Below are 23,869 nucleotides of genomic sequence, written 5' to 3' on the forward strand. Positions count from 1 at the left end.
CTTGTTTATTAATGTTTTCCTGTGTTTCCCTAAGGAAGTTCTTCACGTCTTTCTTGAAGTCCTCCAGCATCATGATCAAATATGATTTTGAAACTAGATCTTGCTTTTCTGGTGTGTTTGGATATTCCATGTTTGTTTTGGTGGGAGAATTGGGCTCCGATGATGCCAAGTATTCTTGGTTTCTGTTGCTTGGGTGCCTGCGCTTGCCTCTCGCCATCAGATTATCTCTAGTGTTACTTTGTTCTGCTATTTCTGACAGTGGCTAGACTGTCCTATAAGCCTGTGTGTCAGGAGTGCTGTAGACCTGTTTTCCTCTCTTTCAGTCAGTTATGGGGACAGAGTGTTGTGCTTTTGGGCGTGTAGTTTTTCCTCTCTACAGGTCTTCAGCTGTTCCTGTGGGCCTGTGTCTTGAGTTCACCAGGCAGCTTTCTTGAGGCAGAAAAGTTGGTCTTACCTGTGGTCCCGAGGCTCAAGTTCGCTCGTGGGGTGCTGCCCTCAGGCTCTCTGGGGCGGCAGCAACCAGGAATACCTGTGCCGCCTCTTCTGGGAGCTTCAGTGCACCAGGGTTCCAGATGGCCTTTGGTGTTTTCCTCTGGCGTCCGAGATGTATGTACAGAGATCAGTCTCTTCTGGTTTCCCAGGCTTGTCTGCCTCTCTGAAGGTTTAGCTCTCCCTCCCATGGGATTTGTGTGCAGAGAACTGTTTATCCGGTCTGTTTCCTTCAGGTTCCGGCGGTGTCTCTGGCAGGGGTCCTGCCGCTCCTGGGCCCTCCCCCACAGGAGCCCAGAGGCCTTATACAGTTTCCTCTTGGGCCAGGGATGTGGGCAGGGGTGAGCAGTGTTGGTGGTCTCTTCCGCTCTGCAGCGTCAGGAGTGCCCACCTGACCAGGATGTTGGGTCTCTCTCTCACAGGGTCTGGGAGCAGAGAGCTGCTGCGGGCCGGCATCCGAGGGTGTGGGACTTCCGGTAAACACAGAACATGCCCGGTCCTAGAGGAATTCTGCTTCCCTTTGTTCCAAGCTCACCAGGCAGCTTTCTTGCAGCAGAAAAGTTGGTCTTACCTGTGGTCCCGAGGCTCAAGTTCGCTCGTGGGGTGCTGCCCACGGGCTCTCTGCAGCGGCAGCAAACAGGAAGACCTGTGCCGCCCCTTCCCTGAACCCCATTTTTTAATAGGGTTATTTGTTTCCCTGCGGTCTAACTTCTTGAGTTCTTTGTATATTTTGGATCTAAGGCCTCTATCTGTTGTAGGATTGGTAAAGATCTTTTCCCAATCTGTTGGTTGCTGATTTGTCCTAACCACAGTGTCCTTTGCCTTACAGAAGCTTTGCAGTTTTTTGAGATCCCATTTGTCGATTCTTGATCTTAGAACGTAAGCCATTGGTGTTTTGTTCAGGAAATATTTTCCAGTGCCCATGTGTTCCAGATGCTTCCCTAGTTTTTCTTCTATTAGCTTGAGTGTGTCTGGTTTGATGTGGAGGTCCTTGATCCACTTGGACTTAAGCTTTGTACAGGGTGATAAGCATGGATCGATCTGCATTCTTCTACACGTTGACCTCCAGTTGAACCAGCACCATTTCCTGAAAATGCTATCTTTTTTCCATTGGAAGGTTTTGGCTCCTTTGTCAAAAATCAAGTGAGCATAGGTGTGTGGGTTCATTTCTGGGTCTTCAATTCTATTCCATTGGTCTATCTGTCTGTCTCTGTACCAATACCATGCAGTTTTTATCACTATTGCTCTGTAATACTGCTTGAGTTCAGGGATAGTGATTCCCCCTGAAGTCCTTTTATTGTTGAGGATAGCTTTAGCTATCCTGGGTTTTTTGTTATTCCAGATGAATTTAGAAATTGTTCTGTCTAACTCTTTGAAGAACTGGATTGGTATTTTGATTGGGATTGCATTGAATCTGTAGATTGCTTTTGGTAAAATGGCCATTTTTACTATATTAATCCTGCCAATCCATGAGCATGGGAGATCTTTCCATCTTCTGAGGTCTTCTTCAATTTCTTTCCTCAGTGTCTTGAAGTTCTTATTGTACAGATCTTCTACTTGCTTGGTTAAAGTCACACCGAGGTACTTTATATTATTTGGGTCTATTATGAAGGGTGTCGTTTCCCTAATTTCTTTCTCGGCTTGTTTCTCTTTTGTATAGAGGAAGGCAACTGATTTATTTGAGTTAATTTTTTTTCTTTTTTCTTTTTTATTAACTTCAGTATTTCTTATATACATTTCAAGTGTTATTCCCTTTCCCAGTTTCCGGGCAAACATCCCCCTCCCCCCTCCCCTCCCTTATGGGTGTTCCCCTCCCAACCCTCCCCCCATTGCCGCCCTCCCCCCGTAGTCTAGTTCACTGGGGGTTCAGTCTTAGCAGGACCCAGGGCTTCCCCTTCCACTGGTGCTCTTACTAGGATATTCATTGCTACCTATGGGGTCAGAGTCCAGGGTCAGTCCATGTATAGTCTTTAGGTAGTGGCTTAGTCCCTGGAAGCTCTGGTTGCTTGACATTGTTGTACATATGGGGTCTCGAGCCCCTTCAAGCTCTTCCAGTTCTTTCTCTGATTCCTTAAACTGGGGACCTATTCTCAGTTCAGTTGTTTGCTGCTGGCATTCGCCTCTGTATTTGCTGTATTCTGGCTGTGTCTCTCAGGAGTGATCTACATCCGGCTCCTGTCGGGCTGCACTTCTTTGCTTCATCCATCTTGTCTAATTGGGTGGCTGTATATGTATGGGCCACATGTGGGGCAGGCTCTGAATGGGTGTTCCTTCAGTTTCTGTTTTAATCTTTGCCTCTCCCTTCCCTGCCAAGGGTATTCTTTTTCCTCATTTAAAGAAGGAGTGAAGCATTCACATTTTGATCATCCGTCTTGAGTTTCGTTTGTTCTAGGGATCTAGGGTAATTCAAGCATTTGGGCTAATAGCCACTTATCAATGAGTGCATACCATGTATGTCTTTCTGTGATTGGGTTAGCTCACTCAGGATGATATTTTTTCGGTTCCAGCCATTTGCCTACGAATTTCATAAAGTCGTTGTTTTTGATAGCTGAATAATATTCCATTGTGTAGATGTACCACATTTTCTGTATCCATTCCTCTGTTGAAGGGCATCTGGGTTCTTTCCAGTTTCTGGCTATTATAAATAAGGCCGCGATGAACATAGTGGAGCACGTGTCTCTTTTATATGTTGAGGCATCTTTTGGGTATATGCCCAAGAGAGGTATAGCTGGATCCTCAGGCAGTTCAATGTCCAATTTTCTGAGGAACCTCCAACTGATTTCCCGAATGGTTTTACCAGTCTGCAATCCCACCAACAATGGAGGAGTGTTCCTCTTTCTCCACATCCTCGCCAGCATCTGCTGTCACCTGAGTTTTTGATCTTAGCCATTCTCACTGGTGTGAGGTGAAATCTCAGGGTTGTTTTGATTTGCATTTCCCTTATGACTAAAGATGTTGAACATTTCTTTAGGTGTTTCTCAGCCATTCGGCATTCCTCAGCTGTGAATTCTTTGTTTAGCTCTGAACCCCATTTTTTAATAGGGTTATTTGTCTCCCTGTGGTCTAACTTCTTGAGTTCTTTGTATATTTTGGATATAAGGCCTCTATCTGTTGCAGGATTGGTAAAGATCTTTTCCCAATCTGTTGGTTGCCGTTTTGTCCTAACCACAGTGTCCTTTGCCTTACAGAAGCTTTGCAGTTTTATGAGATCCCATTTGTCGATTCTTGATCTTAGAGCGTAAGCCATTGGTGTTTTGTTCAGGAAATTTTTTCCAGTGCCCATGTGTTCCAGATGCTTCCCTAGTTTTTCTTCCATTAGTTTGAGTGTGTCTGGTTTGATGTGGAGGTCCTTGATCCACTTGGACTTAAGCTTTTTACAGGGTGATAAGCATGGATCGATCTGCAATCTTCTACACGTTGACCTCCAGTTGAACCAGCACCATTTGCTGAAAATGCTATCTTTTTTCCATTGGATGGTTTTGGTTCCTTTGTCAAAAATCAAGTGACCATATGTGTGTGGGTTCATTTCTGGTTCTTCAATTCTATTCCATTGGTCTATCTGTCTGTCTCTGTACCAATACCATGCAGTTTTTATCACTATTGCTCTGTAATACTGTTTGAGTTCAGGGATAGTGATTTCCCCTGAAGTCCTTTTATTGTTGAGGATAGCTTTAGCTCCTGGGTTTTTTGTTATTCCAGACGAATTTGCAAATTGTTCTGTCTAACTCTTTGAAGAATTGGATTGGTATTTTGATGGGGATTGCATTGAATCTGTAGATTGCTTTTGGTAAAATGGCCATTTTCACTATATTAATCCTGCCATTCCATGAGCATGGGAGATCTTTCCATCTTCTGAGGTCTTCTTCAATTTCTTTCCTCAGTGTCTTGAAGTTCTTATTGTACAGTTCTTTTACTTGCTTGGTTAAAGTCACACCGAGGTACTTTATATTATTTGGGTCTATTATGAAGGGTGTCGTTTCCCTAATTTCTTTCTCGGCTTGTTTCTCTTTTGTGTAGAGGAAGGCTACTGATTTATTTGAGTTAATTTTATACCCAGCCACTTTGCTGAAGTTGTTTATCAGTTTTAGTAGTTCTTTGGTGGAACTTTTGGGATCACTTAAATATACTATCACATCATCTTCAAACACTGATATTTTGACTTCTTCTTTTCCGATCTGTATCCCCTTGACCTCCTTTTGTTGTCTGATTGCTCTGGCTAGAACTTCAAGAACTATATTGAATAAGTAGGGAGAGAGTGGGCAGCCTTGTCTAGTCCCTGATTTTAGTGGGATTGCTTCGAGTTTCTCTCCATGTAGTTTAATGTTAGCAACTGGTTTGCTGTATATGGCTTTTACTATGTTCAGGTATGGGCCTCGAATTCCTATTCTTTCCAGGACTTTTATCATGAAGGGGTTTGAATTTTGTCAAATGCTTTCTCAGACTCTAATGAAATGATCGTGTGGTTTTGTTCTTTCAGTTTGTTTATATAATGGATCACGTTGATGGTTTTCCGTATATTAAACCATCCCTGCATGCCAGGGATGAAGCCTACTTGGTCATGGTGGATGATTGTTTTGATGTGCTCTTGGATTCGGTTTGCCAGAATTTTGTTGAGTATTTTTGCGTCGATATTCATAAGGGAAATTGGTCTGAAGTTCCTTTTTTTTGTTGTGTCTTTGTGTGGTTTAGGTATAAGAGTAATTGTGGCTTCGTAGAAGGTATTCGGTAGTGATCCATCTGTTTCAATTTTGTGGAATAGTTTGGATAATATTGGTATGAGGTCTTCTATGAAGGTTTGGTAGAATTCTGCACTAAACCCGTCTGGACCTGGGCTCTTTTTGGTTGGGAGACCTTTAATGACTGCTTCTATTTCCTTAGGAGTTATGGGGTTGTTTAACTGGTTTATCTGTTCCTGATTTAACTTCGGTACCTGGTATCTGTCTAGGAAATTGTCCATTTCCTGAAGATTTTCAAGTTTTGTTGAATATAGGTTTTTATAGTAAGATCTGATGATTTTTTGAATTTCCTCTGAATCTGTTGTTATGTCTCCCTTTTCATTTCTGATTTTGTTAATTTGGATGCACTCTCTGTGTCCTCTCGTTAGTCTGGCTAAGGGTTTATCTATCTTGTTGATTTTCTCAAAGAACCAACTTTTGGTTCTGTTGATTCTTTCTATGGTCCTTTTTGTTTCTACTTGGTTGATTTCAGCTCTGAGTTTGATTATTTCCTGCCTTCTCCTCCTCCTGGGTGCATTTGCTTCTTTTTGTTCTAGAGCTTTTAGGTGTGCTGTCAAGCTGCTGACATATGCTCTTTCCTGTTTCTTTCTGCAGGCACTCAGCGCTATGAGTTTTCCTCTTAGCACAGCTTTCATTGTGTCCCATAAGTTTGGGTGTGTTGTACCTTCATTTTCATTAAATTCTAAAAAGTTTTTAATTTCTTTCTTTATTTCTTCCTTGACCAGGTTATCATTGAGTAGAGCATTGTTCAATTTCCACGTATATGTGGGCATTCTTCCTTGATTTTTCTTGAAGACCAGTTTTAGGCCGTGGTGGTCTGATAGCACGCATGGGATTATTTCTATCTTTCTGTACCTGTTGAGGCCCGTTTTTTGACCAATTATATGGTCAGTTTTGGAGAAAGTACCATGAGGAGCTGAGAAGAAGGTATATCCTTTTGCTTTAGGATAGAATGTTGTATAAATATCCGTTAAGTCCATTTGGCTCATGACTTCTCTTATTCTGTCTACATCTCTGTTCAATTTCTGTTTCCATGATCTGTCCATTGATGAGAGTGGGGTGTTGAAATCTCCCACTATTATTGTGTGAGGTGCAATGTGTGTTTTGAGCTTTAGTAAGGTTTCTTTTACATATGTCGGTGCCCTTGTATTTGGGGCATAGATATTTAGGATTGAGAGTTCATCTTGGTGGATTTTTCCTTTGATGAATATGAAGTGTCCTTCCTTATCTTTTTTGTTGACTTTTAATTGAAAAGTAATTTTATTTTATATTAGAATGGCTACTCCAGCTTGCTTCTTCTGACCATTTGGTTGGAAAGTTGTTTTCCCACCTTTCACTCTGAGGTAATGTCTGCCTTTGTCTCTGAGGTGTGTTTCCTGTAGGCAGCAGAATGCAGGGTCCTCGTTGCGTATCCAGTTTGTTAATATATGTCTTTTTATTGGGGAGTTGAGGCCATTGATGTTGAGAGATTTAAATAATAGTGATTATTGCTTCCCGTTATATTCATATTTGGATGTGAGGTTATATTTGTGTGCTTTCATTCTCTTTGTTTTGTTGCCAAGACGATTAGTTTCTTGCTTCTTCTAGGTTATAGCTTGCCTCCTTATGTCGGGCTTTACCATTTATTATCCTTTGTAGTGCTGGATTTGTAGAAAGATATTGTGTAAATTTGGTTTTGTCATGGAATATCTTGGTTTCTCCATCTATGTTAATTGAGAGTTTTGCAGGATACAGTAACCTGGGCTGGCATTTGTGTTCTCTTAGGGTCTGTATGACATCAGTCCAGGATCTTCTGGCTTTCATAGTTTCTGGTGAGAAGTCTGGTGTGATTCTGATAGGTCTGCCTTTATATGTTACTTGACCTTTTTCCCTTACTGCTTTTAATATTCTTTCTTTATTTTGTGCGTTTGGTGTTTTGACAATTATGTGACTGGAGGTGTTTCTTTTCTGGTCCAATCTATTTGGAGTTCTGTAGGCTTCTTGTATGCCTATGGGTATCTCTTTTTTTAGATTAGGGAAGTTTTCTTCTATGATTTTGTTGAAGATATTTACTGTTCCTTTGAGCTGGGAGTCTTCACTCTCTTCTATACCTATTATCCTTAGGTTTGATCTTCTCATTGAGTCCTGGATTTCCTGTATGTTTTGGACCAGTAGCTTTTTCTGCTTTACATTATCTTTGACAGTTGAGTCAATGATTTCTATGGAATCTTCTGATCCTGAGATTCTCTCTTCCATCTCCTGTATTCTGTTGGTGAAGCTTGTATCTACAGCTCCTTGTCTCTTCTTTTGGTTTTCTATATCCTGCGTTGTTTCCATGTGTTCTTTCTTGATTGCTTCTATTTCCATTTTTAATTCCTTCAACTGTTTGATTGTGTTTTCCTGGAATTCTTTCAGGGATTTTTGCTATTCCTCTCTGTAGGCTTCTACTTGTTTATTAATATTTTCCTGTGTTTCCCTAAGGGAGTTCTTCACGTCTTTCTTGAAGTCCTCCAGCATCATGATCAAATATGATTTTGAAACTAGATCTTGCTTTTCTGGTGTGTTTGGATATTCCATGTTTGTTTTGGTGGGAGAATTGGGCTCTGATGATGGCATGTAGTCTTGGTTTCTGTTGCTTGGGTTCCTGCGCTTGCCTCTCGCCATCAGATTATCTCTAGTGTTACTTTGTTCTGCTATTTCTGACAGTGGCTAGACTGTCCTATAGGCCTGTGTGTCAGGAGTGCTGTAGACCTGTTTTCCCCTCTTTCAGTCAGTTATGGGGACAGAGTGTTCTGCTTTCGGGCGTGTAGTTTTTCCTCTCTACAGGTCTTCAGCTGTTCCTGTGGGCCTGTGTCTTGAGTTCACCAGGCAGCTTTCTTGCAGCAGAAAAGTTGGTCTTACCTGTGGTCCCGAGGCTCAAGTTCACTCGTGGGGTGCTGCCCACCGGCTCTCTGCGGCGGCAGCAACCAGGAATACCTGTGCCGCCCCTTCTGGGAGCTTCAGTGCACCAGGGTTCCAGATGGTCTTTGGCTTTTTCCTCTGGCGTCTGAGATGTGTGTGCAGAGAGCAGTTTCTTCTGGTTTCCCAGGCTTGTCTGCCTCTCTGAAGGTTTAGCTCTCCCTCCCACGGGATTTGGGTGCATAGAACTGTTTATCCGGTCTGTTTCCTTCAGGTTCCGGTGGTGTCTCAGGCAGGGGTCCTGCCACTCCTGGGCCCTCCCCCACGGGAGCCCAGAGGCCTTATACAGTTTCCTCTTGGGCCAGGGATGTGGGCAGGGGTGAGCAGTGTTGGTGGTCTCTTCTGCTCTGCAGCCTCAGGAGTGCCCACCTGACCAGGCGGTTGGGTCTCTCTCTCTCACAGGGTCTGGGAGCAGAGAGCTGCTGCGGGCCGGGATCCGAGGGTGTGGGACTTCCGGTAAACACAGAACATGCCCGGTCCTAGAGGAATTCTGCTTCCGTGTGTCCCAAGCTCACCAGGCAGCTTTCTTGCAGCAGAAAAGTTGGTCTTACCTGTGGTCCCGAGGCTCAAGTTCGCTCTTGGTGTGCTGCCCACGGGCTCTCTGCAGCGGCAGCAACCCGGAAGACCTGTGCCGCCCCTTCCGGGAGCTTCAGTGCACCAGGGTTCCAGATGGTCTTTGGCTTTTTCCTCTGGCGTCCGAGATGTGTTTGCAGAGAGCAGTCTCTTTTGGTTTCCCAGGCTTGTCTGCCTCTCTGAAGGTTTAGCTCTCCCTCCCACGGGATTTGGGTGCAGAGAACTGTTTATCTGGTTTGTTTCCTTCAGGTTCTGGTGGTGTCTCAGGCAGGGGTCATGCCGCTCCTGGGCCCTCCCCCACGGGAGCCCAGAGGCCTTATACAGTTTCCTCTTGGGCCAGGGATGTGGGCAGGGGTGAGCAGTGTTGGTGGTCTCTTCTGCTCTGCAGCCTCATGAGTGCCCACCTGACCAGGCTGTTGGGTCTCTCTCTCACAGGGTCTGGGAGCCGCGTACCATTCTTTAGACTGCTCCCCTCATTTCTCAAGTGAGGGAACCAGGCCTTCCTAATTCACTTTAGGTGCCTGGGATAACAAAGTATTTCACCGGAAGGGGTGTAAGCAATGCTATCTGATAAGAATACAAAGAAGGAAAAATCAGATATCTTAAAGTAAACGTGTGCTCTACTCACACTAAAATATCAGACCAATGCACAATATACTGCAAAACTGTAACACAATACAGTCAAACACAATGTTCAAATATTAAACTGTTCAAGCATGTGAAGATCATCTTCCGAAAGACAAACTGGGTTCTTATTTTGTAGCTACGTTCGTGTAACTTAAAAAAAAACTGCTGTCCTTCAACAAGGTCTGACACTAGTCTTGATACTTGTTAGGAAGTTTGATGAGACAATGTAAGCTCAACAGTCACCTCCCGGGATCTTCAGCATTCGTCCGAGGACTGGGCATCATCTTCATCCCTCACTTCTTGGTATCTCCCTGAAGACTCCCCTTCTGGATTGTAGCTCTGCATTGTAATATTCAGTCTCTCGGCTAGTTTCTGTGCTGTGAGCTTTGCCTGGATCTGCTCATAATTCTGCTTCTGCTCCTTCTGCAGAGCCAGCGACTCTTCTATGGAGAGCAGCTGTGCAGGATTCTATGTGTGGTGGAGCAGAAGGTGTGCTGCTGTGACATCATCACGATGCTGCCTAGCCCTGCGTTGTTGCTCTTCTGAGGAAGCAGGAGACTGACCCCTCTGACAATGACTTGGTGAGTCACTCTGTTGTGTGGGTAACACATTGGTCTTAAACTTATGAGGAGGGGGCACTGAGTTTCTAGCTCACATTTCTAGCACTTTCATGTAATGAGGCTTCTTAGGAGTCTTGCTCTGCAGTCCTAGAAAGTTCTCAGTGCTGGTGTTTTCTTCTGAGGGTTCAGTCTGGTCTGCAATTGTGATCTTTTGCAATTTAGTGATAAACAGACTGTCAACGCTGCTGGAAATCTCTTCCACCTGACTTGAAACAGGGTGCTGGGGGAGATATTCATTAACTTCATATGAGTGAGCCTGGGTTGTGATGTGGGCAGCCGGACTGGTATTCACTGTGCAGCCAGTCTCCAAAGTCTCTTCATTGCCTTTGTGAGTGAGATGTGTAGGTCTCTGTATTTCTGAGGTTGTTTTAGATGATTCAATGTCTACTGAGGAACATTCAGGAACTAATGATGAAGTATCAAGCATCAGGTCAGAATTCTGGGCCTTGTCTATGTTGGTATCAACTCTTGTGGTTGCTTTTTGCCTTAACTTACAGTCTACACTAACAAGATGCAATAGTTCACTTCTCCCTCTAACCTCTTCACGTTCTGAAATGGCAGCTTTCAGTTTGGCAATGGCATCTGAGATCTTTTTATCTTTGTCGGGCAATTTGCAAATGAATTTTTCATTGTGCTAGTCTCTCCTGGCGCCTCAACCTCTCCCGCAGCTCAGCCGAACTCTGCCTCCCCAAGTCCTCGGGAGCTGGGGGCTCGAAGCCACGGGGCAGCGAGCACATTGCGCACAGGCTGCGGCTGGCGCAGCGGGCAGGGTTGCCCAGCAGGGCCCACTGCGGGCGCAGGCTCTGCGCCTGCGGCTACTCTGGAGCGCGAGCGGGAGTCGCCATTTTCCCAGAAGAGCATGACTTCTCCCTACATCGTATCTTTTGCCCCTGAGATTCTCTCCTATCTCTTCTATTCTGTTGGTAATGCTTGTGTCTATGATTCCTGATCTCTTTCCTAGGTTTTCTATGTTTCTTTTTGTGATTTCGTTATTTTTCTATTTCCATTTTTAGATCCTGGATGGTTTTGTTCAATTCCTTCTCCTGTTTTGTTGTGTTTTCCTGTAACTCTTTAGAAGATTTTTTTTTTTTGTTTCCCCTTTAAGGGCTTCTACCTTTTTACCTGTGTTGTCCAATTTCTTTTAAGAAGTTATTTATGGGGGTTGGGGATTTAGCTCAGCGGTAGAGTGCTTGCCTAGCAAGCGCAAGGCCCTGGGTTCAGCCCCCAGCTCCAAAAAAAAAAAAAAAAAAAAAAAAAAAAGAAGTTATTTATGTCTTTTATAAAGGCCTTTAACATCCTCATGAGATGTGATTTTAAATCAAAATCTTGCTTTTTCAGTGTGTTGGGGTATACAGGCTTGCTATGATGGGGAAACTGGGTTCAGATTGTGCTGGTTTCTGTTGCTTTGGTTCTTGCCCTTGCCTCTCACCATCGGTTCATGTCTGTTGTTAGTTGGTCTTGCTGTCTCTGATAGTGGCTTAATCCTCCTGTAAGTCTGTGTGTCTGCTCTCATGTAGACAGGCTTTTCCCCAGAAGGATCTGGGTATAGAGAGCTGAGGCATAGGGTCAACTCTGGGAAACCAGTAACAGAAGCCAGAAGGATTGTGTCTTAGACTGCTCCTAGGTTCCTGTGTTCAGAATGCTCCAGGAGGGATCCCCTTAGGCAGGAATATGAGCAGAAGTGGTGGTCTTTCCTCTTCTCTCAGGATTATCTGCACTTCTGAGAATCCAGCTCTCTTCCCCCAGGATCTCAGTACAGAGAGCTATGCCACAGAGTCAGCTCAGAGTCGAGTGTTTTACTTATACCAATATCTTATACTAAGGACTGGCTGCTCTTACAGATATCTCAAACATTGGAGCTTATTGAAATGGAAGCACAATGTGATGATCTAATATGGAATATATTCATGCTGTCCTGTTTTTTGCAAAAAGTGTGTGTGTGTGTGTGTGTGTGTGTGTGTGTTACATTAACTGAAACAATCCAGAGATACACTAAAAGAATCCCATGATCTTGCTCGTCAGTGGAATCTAACAGATGACTGCAGGAAAAATGAGAATAGAGGGGACTTTCCAGAAGTTAGGGAGTGTAGATAGCAGGAGGGATAGGGGGAAAGTTGATAAATATATGTCTAACTGTACTTAGATAGATGCATAATAAGGTGGTTTTAGATAGCCACAATGCTCATTTCAAACTTGCCAGAAAAATAGATCTGGAAAAGAGTTCAGTGTTTGCAGAGTGGAGATGAATTATTTTGACTTGAATATTTGCCAACACACACATGTATCAAAACATCAGATGATGTCCCAAATGCATATAAGTTTTATATATAAATTAGAAAAAACTTAAACATCATGCAAAAAAAGCCTATATGTTTTAAATAGCAACTTGGATTCTCTGCCATTTACACAAATAAACTGTCATACTGCTCAAAAAAAATCAATGGACATTTTTATTTACTTATTTCTATTTATTTATATGGCTTGATTTTGCTTTGTAATTTTGTTTTATAAATGTAGCTTTGTAAATGTTCCTGACATAGAGTGATTAGTAAATAGAATATCAAGAAGAGTTAAAAAGCAGGGGCTAGAGAAAGATGACTCAGCAGTTAAAAGTGGTGGCTGCTCTTCCAGAGGGCCCAGCTTTGTTTTTTAGCATCCACATATTGGCTCACAACCTCTGTAACTTCAGTTCTAAAAAAATACAATACCCTTTCTTGGTTTCTGTGCGAACCAGGCATATACATGGTGCACAGACATATATACAGCCAAAGCACTCACACACATAAAATATTTTTTAAAAGAAAAATAACCCTTTACTACCCTCCCATTCTTCATAATTCTAATCTTGTCCTCTTCATAGAAGTACATTAAAAATGGTTTGCTTGTGAGTACTGATAGAGATGTATAGGATGAAAAATGTGCATGTTACCATGCCATACATCTTGTTTTGTAAAGTAGCTTTTATGCCTTACATCTTAAGATCTTTCTAAGTTTGTTTAGTAGCTATGTTATACTGTAGTTCATTCAGCTATTTCATCTACTATTGTATATGTGTTTTGATTTTCTACAACACAAATATCACAGCCATGAATAGCCTTAAACTTATTCTTTTGTGTGCCACATTTGAGTGATTTTCTATCATAGATAGATGAATGTGAAATTATGAGAACTTGCCTTTTCCTCAGAATCCGAGATTTCTAGAAATTTTTCTATACCAGAGTAACTATGTATGGCCTGTTTGCTGTGTACTTGGTGGGCTATGGGCCCAGTAAAGATGAGGGCATCCAGCAGCAAACCACTGAACTGAGAACGGGACCCCCATTGAAGGAATCAGAGAAAGGACTGGAAAAGCTTGAAGGGGCTCGAGACCCCATATGTACAACAATGCCAAGCAACCAGAGCTTCCAGGGACTAAGCCACTACCCAAAGACTATACATGGACTGACCCTGGACTCTGACCTCATAGGTAGCAATGAATAGCCTAGTAAGAGCACCAGTGGAAGGGGAAGCCCTTGGTCCTGCCAAAACTGAACCCCCAGTAAACATGATTGTGGGGGGGTGGTATGGGGGGAAGATGGGGAGGGGAATCCAATAGAAGGGGAGGGGAGGGGTTAGGGGAATGTTGGCCCAGAAACTGGGAAGGGGAATAACAATCGGAGTGTAAATAAGAAATACTCAAGTTAATAAAGATTGGAAAAAAAAAGATGAGGGCATCATCAGGTCTTTGCCTTGTGCTCAGTCAATGGGAGTTGACTCTCAGCATGGTCCATGGTGAGAGGGGTTCTGCATTTTAACCTGAAAAACTCTGACAGCTAAAAGGCATGCTTGCCTCTGAACTGTTATTGCTGCTTGGTCTCTGGATGTGGGTTTCAGATGGATGAAATGAAGGGACCTTTAACACTGAGGGAGAGGCAATGCCAAACATAGAGTTTAAACATTCTTTCAATATTGCCATGAGCCAGGGCCTTTTTTTCTGGAATGAAGAAGGTAAAATTATACTGAAACCAGAGGTCTGAATTGGGTTAGAGTGTGCATTATGTGGACTTTGTTGAGGACTCTGGCTTTATGATAGTCTGAGGCTGTCTGAACCCTTGAGAATGTTTTCTCTGAATTCAGCAAGCATCATGCTGCTAACAAATCTTAGAACTCTGTGAAAATGTAGGTGGGCAGGTAGGTATTTTAATTGTGTACTTTTACCTCATCCTACAGTCCTGGGTCTCTCCTTCATTTGTGTCAGAAGTGAGCTCTAATTCTTATTCTCCTGATTCACTGTCATGGGCAGCCAGAATTCCTCATCTGAGAAAAGAGCAGTATTAGAAATTGCTAAGGGTTTACTCTGTCAAGTAACTTGATTTTCAAAAGCGTTGCTGGTTCTGCCCAAGAAGCCATTCACTTTCTTATTAGGAAAACCTGAGTGTTTAGTTTTTACTGCAGAGCATTTGTGCTGACAGTATCTACTGGCCTCCGTGTGGCTTGTATGTATTTGATTTTACAGAACAATTATCTTGGAGTCACTATCTGTGGTATATTCATATACCTCCAAATGTATACGAACTGATCAGTATTTGTATGGCTGTGGAGAAGCAGCATGATGTGGGAGGCACTCAGAGAGCTGTGCGAGCCAAGTTTTCTTGTTCCTTTAGTGAAATAAGAGCTTCGAAGTAATTTTCTGAGTTCATTTTGAGCCACAAATCTCTGAATTTGATTAAGGGTCCATTTCAGGAAGCATTTTGCCCAGTTTGAACAGCGCAAGAGAAATAATTCACACATTGACTTAAAAACGTTTTTCATTCAATATACTTTCGTCATATTTTCCCCTCCCCCAAATTTCCCCCACATACCCCTGCCATCTATCTTTATTTTAGTTTTCAGCAAAACAAAGCAAAACAAAACCAAGCAAACAAACAAACAAAAAAGCAGACCCAAAAACAAAACAAAGGAAATAAAACCTTGTAGTCTACTTTGTGTTAACCAATTATTCTTTACTTTACTGCCTTTCCTAGAATATGCTTGATATACCCAGTGTCATTCCATTGAAGAAATCTGATTTCCCTTTGCCTGCAGGTATCAATTAAAAACAGCTCCTTAGTTATGAGTGAGAATTTGTGTGCATTTCCCCTTCTCCATGCTGGGGTTTTATCTGCCTGGAACCTGAACAGGTTTTATGTATGACTTCACATTCTCTGTGAATTCATATGTATCAGTCTTGTAGTTTCTGGAAAACACTGTTTCCTTGGAGTCATCTGAGGTACTGTGTTCTGCCTCTCTCCCTTAGTCTCTCCCTCCCTCTGTACCCCTTTCTCTATGTATGGGAGGGGAGGGGAGGGTAAGTTCGTGATACCTGGGGAATGCAGGGCAAATTCTGGAATGGAGAGTTCATAGCCCATGTTTCCCTTCAGGGTGTCAGATGCCACTACAAACCTGACTGAAAAGGAAAGCAGAGTCTGGGATAAATGCTGAAGTTCATGCTGTACTTTCTGAGTACCCAGGTGCTGTCAGTGTACTGCCTGAAGAGGGAGCCAGGAATGGGGTTCCGAGGTCCTTGTTTCTCCTCAGGACATATGCACATCCCTCAGGAAGGGGAAAGTGGAACCTGAGGAGCAAGGTCCGGGTCCTTTGGAAACAAGTGCTAAGTACCAGAGGGGCAAGAGAAAAGAAATGCCTCCTTGCAGAGTCTCCCTGTGACTCTTTTAGTCAAAGCCTTTTAGTCAAGCCCTTTCTCTTGGTCATCTTTAATAAGTGACTCTGAGACAAATCCTTGCTTGTTCATATTGCTTTAGAGGGGATGGATGTAAATGCTTACACGTTATTCGGGGTAAATAAGAGATTACATACTATTTGAGTGGGGGCATAAGACTATCCAGGAAGGGAAGGTCATTGATTGGTTGAAGGCTAAGGATATCTAGACAACTCATTAGCATGGAGGAGAACTTCAGGTCTTATGTTGGGTGACTGAGTTCCCATAGTACTCTCGGTTGGGTGTCATGGTTCCGTGTTCCAGGGCAGGTACAGAGAGTGGTAGGGAGCAGCTCTACCCTTGGCCATTCTCAGGTCTCTGAGATTTCAGGGGTTTGAGTGCACTTAATCTCTCCAGTTTTTATGCCCATCTGGTGGCATAGCCCACTTGCCCTAGAGTCATCTATGACCTCTAGTTCTTATAATCTTTCTCTTCCTCTTTCTGCATAGATCCCTGAGTCTTGAGGGAGGTGATGTGATTCAGACATTTTATTTAGGGCTGAGTGCTCCAAAGACTTTTACTCTGTGAACCTACTCTAGTTGTGGGTCTCTGTGCTAATTGCCATCTACTGCAAGAGAAAGCTTCTCTAATGATGTTTAAGCTTCAGTGATGCACTGATTTGTGGGTATAGCAATATGTTGTTAGGAGTTGTTTTATTGCCATGTTCATTTATCAGAATAGTAGTGTCAGATTTTTCTATGTAGTCCAAACTAGTCTGTCTCATGTTCTTTATCTCATTGACAGTGCTAGTTGTGGGTTCCATCTCATAGAGTGGTCCTTAAAGGCAACCAAATAGTCACTTCTCTAACATTTATATCCCTATTTCACCAGTGGGCATATCTTGTAGGTTGTTACTATTCGTATCTGGGTGAAACTGATGTTTATTTTCTCCTCTGGTAGTTTGTATAGCATCGTGCAACATCATGAATACTTGCCAGTAGGGGCGAAGCTTGCAGCTTACTATCAGTTCAATTTTGCCATATTCTATGATGTCTTCAGCAATATGGAATTGGTGTCAGGTTGTGGAGAGTAACAAATAGCATTGGCCATAATAATAATTGTAGTGTTTAAGGAATTATATGGGACCTCTGAAGCCAATGACTCAAAATTATGTAACTGACTGTCCATTTAAATAGTTTTAAACATGTGTGCATTTTAGGGATCTGCTATAGCAGGTGGTCTTCATATATCTTTTCATAAGGCATGTGGTGTTAGTAGTCCTTTCCCACACTTCCTCCTTTTCCATTCTACTTTCCACTCATTTCTCCTATTCTATTTCTACTGTATCCATTTACAGCACTGTATCCTATGTCTTCTACCTTTAGAGATCTCATCATTCTTAGTCTCTTACTAGATACTCAGCCTCTATGGATATTCTTAATGAGACACACATATAAAGCCTAAAAGGTAAAAATCTGAGAAAATGTGCAATGTTTGTTTTTCTGGATCTGGATTATTCATTCAGCCTGATCATTTCTAGGTCTAAATATTTACCTGAAGATTTCATTAATTTTATTTACCTTAACAGTTGAATATCTTACATTGTGTAAATACTCTACATTTTTATCCACTCATCAATTGGTAAATATTTAGGTTGTTTACAATTTCTGGTTATTGTAATGAACAAAGATGAACAAGTATCTCTGTGGTTGGATGTAGAAACCTTTGGGCATATGCCCAAGAGTGGTATAGCTAGATTTTGTGGTGGATCTAGTCTCAGTATCAGAAGGAACTGATTTATACTGACTTTCATAGTGTCTGTTCAAGTGGAAATTTTTTTGACTAGCATAATGATTTAATAATAAATACATATATAAATAAATACATAACTATATTAGACTACTGCTAAACGCTAAGGCATTTAATCAAATGTAGATTTCATCTACCTAGCCAATGTACTTCAAAGTAATAGAAATTTGACATGTAACTATAATGCTATATTCTCAACCCATAAAAAGCTACACTTTTAACAAGTATTTATAAATAAAATCCAATAAAATATACCAGAAAATATTTCCAAAACTTTGGAATGCACTATACAAGTAAAGCTTTATGCAATACTGTTCTAACAGTACATGGTATATTTCTATAATGTCACCACTCAAGTCAGACTATAATACACATTAATTAAACCCTTTGAGAAATAGAAAAATCCATCGAAAAAATCTCTATAATTAACTTCAAAAGTATCATGAAATACACTTTATACTTATGGAAACACTGAGATGATGCCAATATAAGTTCAATCATACAATTCTTATAATTTTGGTTGTGAGCCTAGCCTTTAATGGCTGAGCCATCTCTCCATCCCCAATCGTACAATTCTTACCATGTAGTAGTTGCTCTACTTCTTGAGAGTTAATGCAACAGCAGCAATGAGAAAATCATTATTAAGTGTCTTCAACATTTCAGTCTCAATCCAATTAGCTGAGTCCAATTATAATGATTCACAAGAGTGTTCATGCAACACGTTCTACAACCTTTCAGATCATTATAATGGCTATAGAAGCAACAGCTATCCAATTTGTTTACCACCTCTAGTTTTCAGGGATGTAAATTTTCTTACACATCATCAGCTGCTCTCAGGTGAGGGTGAGTAAGTCATCTTGAATACCAGAAATTATATCTCTCTTTTCCATTAGTTAATGCACTACTCTTTGCTGATGCATAAGTGTCTGAAGTTTCTAACTTTTTTCTTTTATTGGATATTTTTACATTTACATTTCAAAAGTTATTCCAGTTCCCAGTTTCCCAAACATAATCCCCGTATCCCATCCCCCTTCCCTTCTTCTATAAGGGTTTTCCCCTCTCCATCCAAACCCGCTTCCCCTCCCCCCGACATTCCACTACCATGAGGTGTCCAACCTTGGCAGGACCAAGGGCTTCTCCTTCCACTGGGGCCCAACAAGGCCATTCTCTGCTACATATGCAGCTGGAGTCATGGGTCAGTCCACGTATAGTCTTTGGGTAGTGGCTTAGTCTCTGGGATCTCTGGTTTGTTGGCATTATTGTTTTATGGGATTGCAAGACCCTTCAGCTCTTTCAATCCTTTCTCCAATTCCTCCAACGAGATCCCATTCTCAGTTCAATGGTTTGCTGCTAGCATTCGCCTTTGTATTTAACATGCTCTGGCTGTGCCTCTCAAGAGACAGCTATATCTGGCTCCTGTCAGCATGTACTTCTTAGCTTCATCAGTCTTATCTAGTTTTGGTGGCGGCTGTATATATAGATACATAGGTTGTATACCCATGTAGGGCATGCTCTGAATGGCCATTCCTTCAGTTTCTGCTCCAAACTTTGTCTCCATATCCCCTCCTATGAATATTTTTGTTCCCCCTTTTAAGAAGGACTGAAGTATCCACACTTTGGTCATCCTTCTTCTTGTGCTTCATGTGGTCTGTGGATTGTATCTTGGGTAATTCGAGCTTTTGGGATAATATCCATTTATCAGTGAGTACATAACATATGTGTTTTTCTGTGATTGTGTTATTTCACTCAGGATGATATTGTCTAGTTCAATCTACTTGCCTATGAATTTCAGGAAGTCATTGTTTTTGATAGCTGAGTAGCACTGCATTGTGTAGATGTACCTCATTTTCTGTATCCTCTGTTGTAAGGCATCTGGGTTCTTACCAACTTTTGCATATTATAAATAAATCTGCTATGAACATAGTGCAGCATATGTCTTTGTTGTATGTTGGAGCATCTTTTGGGTATATGCCCAGAAGAGGTATAGCTAGTTCCTCAGGTAGTACTATGTCCAATTTTCTGAGGAACCTCCAGACTGATTTTTCAGAGTGGTTGTACCAGTTTGCAATCCCACCAACAGTGGAGGAATGTTCCTCTTTCTCCACATTCTTGCCAGCATTTGTTGTCTCCTGAGGTTTTGATCTTAGCCATTCTGACTGGTGTGAGGTGGAATATCAGGGTTATTTTGATTTGCATTTTCTTGAGGACTAAGGATGTTGAATATTTCTTTAGATACTTCTCAGCCATCTATATTCCTCTGCTGAGAATTCTTTGATTAGCTCTGTATCCCATTTTTAATAGGGTTATTTGGCTCTCTAGAGTTGAACTTCTTGAGTTCTTTGTATATTTTGGATATTAGCCCTCTATCACATGTAGGATTGGTAAAGATTTTACCCAGTCTGTTGGTTGCAGTTTTGTTCTAATGACAGTGTCCTGTTCCTTTCATAAGCTTTGCATTTTTATGAGGTCAATTCTTTATCTTAGAGCATACGCCATTGGTGTTTTTTTCAGGAAAATTTCCCCAGTGCCTATGTGATTGAGACTCTTCCCCAGTTTTTCTTCTATTAGTGTGAATATATCTGATTTTATGTGGAGGTACTTGACCCACTTGGACTTGAGCTTTGCACAAGGTGATAAAAATGGATCAATTTGTATTCTTCTATATGCTGACATACAGTTGAACAAGCACCATTTTTTTAAAAAAAGGGCTATCTTTTTTCCCCTGGATGGTTTTAGCTCCTTTGTCAAAGATCAAGTGACCATAGGTGTGTGGGTTCATTTCTGGGCCTTCAATTCTATTCCATTGATCTACCTTCCTGTCTCTGTACCAATACCATACAGTTTTTATCACTATTGCTCTGTAATACTGTTTGAGGTGAGGGATGGTGATTCTCCCAGAAGTTCTTTTATTGTTGAGGATAGTTTTTGCTACCCTGTGTTTTTTATTATTTCAAATGAATTTGTACATTGTTCTTTTGAACTCTATGAAGAATTGAGTTGGAATTTTGATGGGGATTGCATTGAATCTGTAGATTGCTTTTGGCAAAATGGCCATTTTTACTATATTAATCCTGCAATTCATGAGCATGGGAGGTCTTTTAATCTTCTGAAATCTTCTTCAATTTCTTTCTTCAGAGACCTGAAGTTCTTGTCATACAGATCTTTCACTAGCTTGGTTAGAGTCACATGGAGGTATTTTATGTTATTTGTGACTATTGTGAAGGGTGTCATTTCCCTAATTTCTTTCTCAGCCAGTTTATACTTTGAGTAGAGGATGGCTACCTATTTGTTTGAGTTAATTTTATAACCAGTCAATTTGCTGAAGTTGTTTATCAGGCTTAGTAGTTCTCTGGTGGAACTTTTGGGGTCACTTGAGTATAACTACCATATCATCTGCAAATAGTGATATTTGGACTTCTTCTTTTCCAATCTGTATCCCTTTGACCTCTTTTCATTGTCTGATTACATTGGCTAGGACCTCGAGTTCTATATTGAATAAGTAGGAAGAGAGTGAGCAGCATTGTCTAGTATTGGATATAAGTGGGATTGATTTAAGTTTCTCTCCATTTAGTTCAGTGTTAGCTACAGGTTTGCTGTATATTGCTTTTACTATGTTTAGGTATGGGCCTTGAATTCCTGATTTTTCCAGGACTTTTATCATGAAGGGGTATTGAATTGTGTCAAATGCTTTCTCAACATCTAATGAAATGATTATGTGGTTTTTTCTTTGATTTTGTTTATTTACTAAATTTCATTGATCAATTTCCATATATTGAACCATCCCTGCATCCCTGGGTTGAAGCCTACTTGTTCATGATGGATAATCGTTTTGATGTGTTCTTGGATGCAGTTTGCAAGAATTTTATTGAGTATTTTTACATTGATAATCATAAAGGAAATTGGTCTGAAGTTCTCTTTCTTTGTTGGCTCTTTGTGTGATTTAGGTATAAGCATAATTGTGGCTTCATAGAAGGAATTGGGTAGTGCTCCTTCTGTTTCTATTTTGTGAAATAGTTTGGACAGTATTTCTATGAGGTCTTCTATGAAGGTCTGATAGAATATTCCACTAAAGTCTTCTGATCCTGGGCTTTTTTTGGTTGGGAGACTTTTAATAACTGTTTCTATTTCTTTATGAGTTATGAGGTTGTTTAGATGGTTTATCTGATCCTGATTTAACTTTGATACCTGGTATTTGTCTAGAAAATTGTCCAATTCTTCCAGATTTTCCAGTTTTGTTGAATACAGTCTTTTGTAGTAAGATCTGAGTATTTTTTTGAATTTTCTCAGATTCTGGTGTTATGTCTCCTTTCTTATTTCTGATTTTGTTAATTTGGATACCCTTTCTCCTCTCTCTGGTTAGTCTGGTTAAGGATTTATCTATCTTGTTGAATTTCTCAAAGAACCAGCTCCTAGTTTTGTTGAATCTCTGTATAGTTTTTTTGTTTCTACTTGGTTGATTTCAGCCCTGAGTTTGATTATTTCCTGCTATCTATTCCTCTTGGGCATATTTGCTTCTTATTGTTCCAGAGCTTTTATGTGTGCTGTCAAGCTGCTAATGTATGCTCTCTTCAGTTTCTTTTTGGAGGCATTCAGAGCTATTAGTTTTCCTCTTAGCACTGTTTTCATTGTGTTCCAAGTTTGGGTATGTTGTGCCTTAATTTTCATTAAAATCTAAAAAGTCTTTATTTCCTTTCTTCTTTCCTTCTTTCCTTCTTTCCTTCTTCCTTCCTTCTTTCTTTCTTCCTTCCTTCCTTCCTTTCTTTCTTTCTTTCTTTCTTTCTTTCTTTCTTTCTTTCTTTCTTTCTTTCTTTCTTTCTTTCTTTCTTTCTTTCTTTCTTGACCAAGTTATCACTGAGTAAGAGCGCTATTCAACTTCCATGTATATATGGGCTTTCTGTTGTTTTTGTTGTTATTGAGGACCAGCCTTATTTGTGGTGACCTGATAGGATGCATGGAATTCTTTCAATATTCTTGTATATGTTGAGGCATGTTTTGTGACCAACTATAAGGTTAATGTTGGAGAAGGTACCATGAGGTGCTGGGAAGACGTTATATTCTTTTGTTTTAAGATGAAATGTTCTATAAATATCTGTGAAGCCCATTTGTCTCATAACTTCCATTAGTTTCTCTATGTCTCTCTTTAGTTTCTGTTTCCGTGATCTTTCCATTGATGAGAGTGGGGTGTTGAAATCTCCTATTACTATTGTTTGAGGTGCAATCTGTGCTTTGAGATTTAATAAGTTTTCTTTTATGAATGTAGGTGATCTTGCATTTGGAACAGATATATTTAGGATTGATATTTCATCTTGGCAGATGTTTTCCTTTGATGAATATGAAGTGTCCTTCCTTATCTTTTTTGACAACTTTTGGTTGAAAGTTGGTGTTATTAGAATGGCTGCTCTAGCTTTTTCCTTGGGATCATTTGCTTGGAAAGTTGTTTTCCAATCTTTTTCTCTGTAGTAGTGTCTGTCTTTGTCACTGATGTGTGTTTCCTATATGCAGCAAAATGCTGGGTCCTCTTTCTGTATCCAGTCTGTTAGTCTGTATCTTTTTATTGGGGGAATTGAGTCTATTGATGTTAAGAGATATTAAGGAAAAGTAATTGTTGTTTCCTGTTCTTTTTTTTAGAGGTAGAATTTTGTTTGTGTATCTCTTCTTTTGGTTTCATTGCAAGGAGATTACTTTCTTGCTTTTTCTAGGGTGTTGTTTCCCTCCTTGTGTTGGAGGTTTCCATCTATTATCCTTTGTAGGGCTGGATTTGTAGAAAGATATTGTGTAAATTTGTTTTTTTCTTGGAATATCTTGGTTTCTCCATGTATGTTAATTGATAGTTTTGATGAATATAGTAGCCTGGGTGGGCATTTGTGTTCTCTTAGGGTCTGCACAACATCTGCCCAGGATCCTCTGGCTTTCATAGTCTCTGATGAGAAGTCTGGTGTAATTCTGATAGATCTGCCTTTATATGTTACTCGACCTTTTTCCCTTACTGCTTTTAATATTCTTGCTTTGCTTTGTGCATTTGGTGTTTGTCTATTATGTGACAGGAGGAATTTCTTTTCTGGTGCAATCTATTTGGAGTTCTGTAGGCTTCTTGTATGTTTATGGGCATCTCTTTCTTTAGTTTAGGGAAGTTTTCTTCTATAATTTTGTTGTAGATATTTACTGGCCCTTTAAGTTGTGAGTCTTTCACTCTCTTCTATATCTATTATCCTAAGTTTTGATATCCTCATTGTGTCCTGGATTTCCTGGATGTTTTGTCCTAGGAGCTTTTTGCATTTTACATTATCTTTGATGGTTGTGTCCAGGCTTTCCATGGTATCTTCTGCCCATGAGAATCTCATTTCTATCTTTTATATTTTGTTGGTGATGCTTGCATCTATGATTCCTTGTCTCTTTCCTAG

At 40.8% G+C, this 23,869-nt stretch overlaps 1 pseudogene; it reads right to left on the minus strand.

Annotated features, from left to right (window-relative positions):
- Positions 1 to 9,617: 9,617 nt before the first annotated feature.
- Polr2m-ps4 (RNA polymerase II subunit M, pseudogene 4) lies at positions 9,618 to 10,719 on the minus strand (annotated as a pseudogene).
- Between the last annotated feature and the right edge of the window lie 13,150 nt (positions 10,720 to 23,869).

The sequence above is a fragment of the Rattus norvegicus genome, chromosome 11 (assembly GCF_021556685.1).
Source record: "Rattus norvegicus strain SHRSP/BbbUtx chromosome 11, alternate assembly SHRSP_T2T, whole genome shotgun sequence".
NCBI lineage: Eukaryota > Metazoa > Chordata > Mammalia > Rodentia > Muridae > Rattus > Rattus norvegicus.